The 7,755-nt window shown below is 34.4% G+C and overlaps 1 non-coding gene across 1 annotated transcript; it reads left to right on the top strand.

Annotated features, from left to right (window-relative positions):
- The first annotated feature begins 3,082 nt into the window (after positions 1 to 3,082).
- TRNAN-AUU (transfer RNA asparagine (anticodon AUU)) lies at positions 3,083 to 3,156 on the top strand. The gene has a single exon. It is a non-coding gene; the product is annotated as a tRNA-Asn (tRNA).
- Positions 3,157 to 7,755: the final 4,599 nt, after the last annotated feature.

Raw genomic sequence — 7,755 nt, 5'->3', positions numbered from 1 at the left:
TGGAAAGGCAGCAAGATGCATCCTCATTTCAATGTCTACTGAAATAATACAAGTTGACACCAGGAAACATTAACGCCACTGCATCCTTGCTGCTTTCTCATGTGGAAGTCTGTTTAATATGAAAACAAGGTGATATCTAATTAGCACACAGGTAAGGAATTAAGAAAATCTTTATTTAAGGGTGAAGATGTTTCTCACAAAATCGTTGCCCCAATGCATCATTGAAATTCAAGCTGGAAAGATGATTTTAATATATCACTTGTACATTTTGTATTGCTCTTCTGGTGACAATGTAGTTTGTTTTTGTCAATTACCATTTTAATAATAGGGTAAAGAAAATGAAGTGGATTTTTGAAAGAAAACAATACTGTCAATATACTATTAAAACAAATTAAAATGGTAAAAGTTATTGTACTTTAAGTAAAAATAAAAGAGACAAAATATCAATCCCAGTTTTGGATTACTTTAATTAACAAAAAAAAAATGCATATAGCAGAGGATAGTTTCAATCTGCTTACCTCTGGGTTATGGGCCCAGCATGCTTCCATTGCAGTACTCTGCTGCACATGTAAGTTCAAGAGATCCTGAAGCACGCACTCATCATGGGAAAGTACCAATGTGTTTCTTCGTTGGTTGATGGAAGAAACATCTTACAAAAACTCTCCAGATTATTGACTTTTTAAAGTTTTTCTAGGAAACGTTTTAGATGAATGCTAATTAGCCTTTGCAGTATGAACTTTTGCAAAGTGTCTCTGTGGCGCAATCAGTTAGTATGTACGGCTATTAACCAAAAGGTTGGTGGTTCAATCCCACCCAGGGACCTAATTGACGTTGTTATCAGATTTTGGTGATCTTTAAGTAGACAAGTCAAATTTCATACCCCCTGTTATGGTGTAGGGTACCTGGCCTTCTCTGATGTAATCAGAGTTAGATTTGATTCAGTGATTTTATAAAAACATCTAGGAAGCACAATTTAGCAGTGGGTTGCAGAGAAAAAGAAATATGCTGGCAAAAAAATCAAATTGCGTGATTAAACAGCTCTTTATTTTCTGGCTTTATTTTTATGCTAACAAATTTGTTCTCTGAAAAGTGTCCACAAAGCCAAGTCTCTGATTAACACCTTTGTAAGGATGGTTTTTCACCTATTACTAAATTAAACTTGCTTCATTGGAAAGGCAGCAAGATGCATCCTCATTTCAATGTCTACTGAAATAATACAGGTTGACACCAGGAAACATTAACGCCACTGCATCCTTGCTGCTTTCTCATGTGGAAGTCTGTTTAATGTGAAAACAAGGTGATATCTAATTAGCACACAGGTAAGGAATTAAGAAAATCTTTATTTAAGGGTGAAGATGTTTCTCACAAAATTGTTGACCCAATGCATCATTGAAATTCAAGCTGGAAAGATGATTTTAATATATCACTTGTACATTTTGTATTGCTCTTCTGGTGACAATGTAGTTTTTTTTGTCAATTACCATTTTAATAATAGGGTAAAGAAAATTAAGTGGATTTTTGAAAGAAAACTATACTGTCAATATACTATTAAAACAAATTAAAAATGGTAAAAGTTATTGTACTTTAAGTAAAAATAAAAGAGAAAAAATATCAATCCCAGTTTTGATTACTTAAATTAACAAAAAAAAATGCATATAGCAAAGGATAGTTTCAATCTGCCTACCTCTGGGTTATGGGTCCAGCATGCTTCCATTGCAGTACTCTGCTGCACATGTAAGTGCAAGAGATCCTGAAGCACTCACTCATCATGGGAAAGTACCAATGTGTTTATTCATTGGTTGATGGAAGAAACATCTTACAAAAACTCTCCAGATTATTGATTTTTTAATGTTTTTCTAGGAAACGTTCTAGATGTATGCTTATTAGCCTTTGTCAGTATGTACTGTTTGCAAAGTGTCTCGGTGGCGCAATCGGTTAGTGTGTTCGGCTATTAACCAAAAGTTTGGTGGTTCAATCCCACCCAGGGACATAATTGACCTTGTGATCACATTTTGGTGATATTTAAGTAGACAAGTCAAAATTTCAAACCCCCTCTTATTGTGTAGGGTACCTGGCCTTCTCTGATGTAATCAGAGTTAGATTTGATTCAGTGATTTTATAAAAAACAGCTAGGAAGCACAATTTAGCAGTGGGTTGCAGAGAAAAAAAATATGCTGGCAGAAAAATCCAATTGAGTGATTAAACAGCTCTTCATTTTCTGGCTTTATTTTTATGCTAACAAATTTGTTCTCTGAAAAGTGTCCACAAAGCCAAGTCTCTGATTAACACCTTTGTAAGGATGGTTTTTCACCTATTACTAAATTAAACTTGCTTCATTGGAAAGGCAGCAAGATGCATCCTCATTTCAATGTCTACTGAAATAATACAGGTTGACACCAGGAAACATTAACGCCACTGCATCCTTGCTGCTTTCTCGTGTGGAAGTCTGTTTAATGTGAAAACAAGGTGATATCTAATTAGCACACAGGTAAGGAATTAAGAAAATCTTTATTTAAGGGTGAAGGTGTTTCTCACAAAATTGTTGCCCCAATGCATCATTGAAATTCAAGCTGGAAAGATGATTTTAATATATCACTTGTACATTTTGTATTGCTCTTCTGGTGACAATGTAGTTTTTTTGTCAATTACCATTTTAATAACAGGGTAAAGAAAATTAAGTGGATTTTTGAAAGAAAACTATACTGTCAATATACTATTAAAACAAATTAAAATGGTAAAAGTTATTGTACTTTAAGTAAAAATAAAAGAGCAAAAATATCAATCCCAGTTTTGATTACTTAAATTAACAAAAAAAATGCATATAGCAAAGGATAGTTTCAATCTGCCTACCTCTGGGTTATGGGTCCAGCATGCTTCCATTGCAGTACTCTGCTGCCCATGTAAGTGCAAGAGATCCTGAAGCACTCACTCATCATGGGAAAGTACCAATGTGTTTATTCGTTGGTTGATGGAAGAAACATCTTACAAAAACTCTCCAGATTATTGATTTTTTAATGTTTTTCTAGGAAACGTTCTAGATGTATGCTTATTAGCCTTTGTCAGGATGTACTTTTTGCAAAGTGTCTCTGTGGCGCAATCGGTTAGTGTGTTTGGCTATTAACCAAAAGGTTGGTGGTTCAATCCCACCCAGGGATGTAATTAACCTTGTGATCAGATTTTGGTGATATTTAAGTAGACAAGTCAAAATTTCAAACCTCCTCTTATGGTGTAGGGTACATGGCCTTCTCTGATGTAATCAGAGTTAGATTTGATTCAGTGATTTTATAAAAAACAGCTAGGAAGCACAATTTAGCAGTGGGTTGCAGAGAAAAAAAATATGCTGGCAGAAAAATCCAATCGAGTGATTAAACAGCTCATCATTTTCTGGCTTTATTTTTATGCTAACAAATTTGTTCTCTGAAAAGTGTCCACAAAGCCAAGTCTCTGATTAACACCTTTGTAAGGATGGTTTTTCACCTATTACTAAATTAAACTTGCTTCATTGGAAAGGCAGCAAGATGCATCCTCATTTCAATGTCTACTGAAATAATACAAGTTGACACCAGGAAACATTAACGCCACTGCATCCTTGCTGCTTTCTCATGTGGAAGTCTGTTTAATGTGAAAACAAGGTGATATATAATTAGCACACAGGTAAGGAATTAAGAAAATCTTTATTTAAGGGTGAAGATGTTTCTCACAAAATTGTTGACCCAATGCATCATTGAAATTCAAGCTGGAAAGATGATTTTAATATATCACTTGTACATTTTGTATTGCTCTTCTGGTGACAATGTAGTTTGTTTTTGTCAATTACCATTTTAATAATAGGGTAAAGAAAATTAAGTGGATTTTTGAAAGAAAACAATACTGTCAATATACTATTAAAACAAATTAAAATGGTAAAAGTTATTGTACTTTAAGTAAAAATAAAAGAGACAAAATATCAATCCCAGTTTTGGATTACTTTAATTAACAAAAAAAAAATGCATATAGCAGAGGATAGTTTCAATCTGCTTACCTCTGGGTTATGGGCCCAGCATGCTTCCATTGCAGTACTCTGCTGCACATGTAAGTTCAAGAGATCCTGAAGCACTCACTCATCATGGGAAAGTACCAATGTGTTTCTTCGTTGGTTGATGGAAGAAACATCTTACAAAAACTCTCCAGATTATTGACTTTTTAAAGTTTTTCTAGGAAACGTTTTAGATGAATGCTTATTAGCCTTTGTCAGTATGGACTTTTGCAAAGTGTCTCTGTGGCGCAATCAGTTAGTATGTACGGCTATTAACCAAAAGGTTGGTGGTTCAATCCCACCCAGGGACCTAATTGACCTTGTTATCAGATTTTGGTGATCTTTAAGTAGACAAGTCAAAATTTCAAACCCCCTGTTATGGTGTAGGGTACCTGGCCTTCTCTGATGTAATCAGAGTTAGATTTGATTCAGTGATTTTATAAAAACAGCTAGGAAGCACAATTTAGCAGTGGGTTGCAGAGAAAAAAAATATGCTGGCAGAAAAATCCAATTGAGTGATTAAACAGCTCTTTATTTTCTGGCTTTATTTTTATGCTAACAAATTTGTTCTCTGAAAAGTGTCCACAAAGCCAAGTCTCTGATTAACACCTTTGTAAGGATGGTTTTTCACCTATTACTAAATTAAACTTGCTTCATTGGAAAGGCAGCAAGATGCATCCTCATTTCAATGTCTACTGAAATAATACAGGTTGACACCAGGAAACATTAACGCCACTGCATCCTTGCTGCTTTCTCATGTGGAAGTCTGTTTAATGTGAAAACAAGGTGATATCTAATTAGCACACAGGTAAGGAATTAAGAAAATCTTTATTTAAGGGTGAAGGTGTTTCTCACAAAATCGTTGCCCCAATGCATCATTGAAATTCAAGCTGGAAAGATGATTTTAATATATCACTTGTACATTTTGTATTGCTCTTCTGGTGACAATGTAGTTTGTTTTTGTCAATTACCATTTTAATAATAGGGTAAAGAAAATTAAGTGGATTTTTGAAAGAAAACAATACTGTCAATATACTATTAAAACAAATTAAAATGGTAAAAGTTATTGTACTTTAAGTAAAAATAAAAGAGCCAAAATATCAATCCCAGTTTTGGATTACTTTAATTAACAAACAAAAAAATGCATATAGCAGAGGATAGTTTCAATCTGCCTACCTCTGGGTTATGGGCCCAGCATGCTTCCATTGCTGTACTCTGCTGCACATGTAAGTGCAAGAGATCCTGAAGCACTCACTCATCATGGGAAAGTACCAATGTGTTTCTTCGTTGGTTGATAGAAGAAACATCTTACAAAAACTCTCCAGATTATTGACTTTTTTAAGTTTTTCTAGGAAATGTTTTAGATGAATGCTTATTAGCATTTGTCAGTATGTACTTTTAGCAAAGTGTCTCTGTGGCGCAATCAGTTAGTGTGTACGGCTATTAACCAAAAGGTTGGTGGTTCAATCCCACCCAGGGACGTAATTGACCTTGTTATCAGATTTTGGTGATCTTTAAGTAGACAAGTCAAATTTCATACCCCCTGTTATGGTGTAGGGTACCTGGCCTTCTCTGATGTAATCAGAGTTAGATTTGATTCAGTGATTTTATAAAAACATCTAGGAAGCACAATTTAGCAGTGGGTTGCAGAGAAAAAGAAATATGCTGGCAAAAAAACCAAATTGCGTGATTAAACAGCTCTTCATTTTCTGGCTTTATTTTTATGCTAACAAATTTGTTCTCTGAAAAGTGTCCACAAAGCCAAGTCTCTGATTAACACCTTTGTAAGGATGGTTTTTCACCTATTACTAAATTAAACTTGCTTCATTGGAAAGGCAGCAAGATGCATCCTCATTTCAATGTCTACTGAAATAATACAAGTTGACACCAGGAAACATTAACGCCACTGCATCCTTGCTGCTTTCTCATGTGGAAGTCTGTTTAATATGAAAACAAGGTGATATCTAATTAGCACACAGGTAAGGAATTAAGAAAATCTTTATTTAAGGGTGAAGATGTTTCTCACAAAATCGTTGCCCCAATGCATCATTGAAATTCAAGCTGGAAAGATGATTTTAATATATCACTTGTACATTTTGTATTGCTCTTCTGGTGACAATGTAGTTTGTTTTTGTCAATTACCATTTTAATAATAGGGTAAAGAAAATGAAGTGGATTTTTGAAAGAAAACAATACTGTCAATATACTATTAAAACAAATTAAAATGGTAAAAGTTATTGTACTTTAAGTAAAAATAAAAGAGACAAAATATCAATCCCAGTTTTGGATTACTTGAATTAACAAAAAAAATGCATATAGCAGAGGATAGTTTCAATCTGCCTACCTCTGGGTTATGGGCCCAGCATGCTTCCATTGCAGTACTCTGCTGCACATGTAAGTGCAAGAGATCCTGAAGCACTCACTCATCATGGGAAAGTACCAATGTGTTTCTTCGTTGGTTGATGGAAGAAACATCTTACAAAAACTCTCCAGATTATTGACTTTTTAAAGTTTTTCTAGGAAACGTTTTAGATGAATGCTTATTAGCCTTTGTCAGTATGGACTTTTGCAAAGTGTCTCTGTGGCGCAATCAGTTAGTTTGTACGGCTATTAACCATAAGGTTGGTGGTTCAATCCCACCCAGGGACCTAATTGACCTTGTTATCAGATTTTGGTGATCTTTAAGTAGACAAGTCAAAATTTCAAACTCCCTGTTATGGTGTAGGGTACCTGGCCTTCTCTGATGTAATCAGAGTTAGATTTGATTCAGTGATTTCATAAAAACAGCTAGGAAGCACAATTTAGCAGTGGGTTGCAGAGAAAAAAAATATGCTGGCAGAAAAATCCAATCGAGTGATTAAACAGCTCTTCATTTTCTGGCTTTATTTTTATGCTAACAAATTTGTTCTCTGAAAAGTGTCCACAAAGCCAAGTCTCTGATTAACACCTTTGTAAGGATGGTTTTTCACCTATTACTAAATTAAACTTGCTTCATTGGAAAGGCAGCAAGATGCATCCTCATTTCAATGTCTACTGAAATAATACAGGTTGACACCAGGAAACATTAACGCCACTGCATCCTTGCTGCTTTCTCATGTGGAAGTCTGTTTAATATGAAAACAAGGTGATATCTAATTAGCACACAGGTAAGGAATTAAGAAAATCTTTATTTAAGGGTGAAGATGTTTCTCACAAAATCGTTGCCCCAATGCATCATTGAAATTCAAGCTGGAAAGATGATTTTAATATATCACTTGTACATTTTGTATTGCTCTTCTGGTGACAATGTAGTTTTTTTGTCAATTACCATTTTAATAACAGGGTAAAGAAAATTAAGTGGATTTTTGAAAGAAAACTATACTGTCAATATACTATTAAAACAAATTAAAATGGTAAAAGTTATTGTACTTTAAGTAAAAATAAAAGAGCAAAAATATCAATCCCAGTTTTGATTACTTAAATTAACAAAAAAAATGCATATAGCAAAGGATAGTTTCAATCTGCCTACCTCTGGGTTATGGGTCCAGCATGCTTCCATTGCAGTACTCTGCTGCCCATGTAAGTTCAAGAGATCCTGAAGCACTCACTCATCATGGGAAAGTACCAATGTGTTTATTCGTTGGTTGATGGAAGAAACATCTTACAAAAACTCTCCAGATTATTGATTTTTTAATGTTTTTCTAGGAAACGTTCTAGATGTATGCTTATTAGCCTTTGTCAGTATGTACTTTTTGCAAAGT

The sequence above is a fragment of the Pseudophryne corroboree genome, unplaced genomic scaffold, assembly GCF_028390025.1.
Source record: "Pseudophryne corroboree isolate aPseCor3 unplaced genomic scaffold, aPseCor3.hap2 scaffold_387, whole genome shotgun sequence".
In the NCBI taxonomy this organism is placed as follows: Eukaryota; Metazoa; Chordata; class Amphibia; order Anura; family Myobatrachidae; genus Pseudophryne; species Pseudophryne corroboree.
This window is presented reverse-complemented; position numbering and strand designations above follow the sequence as displayed.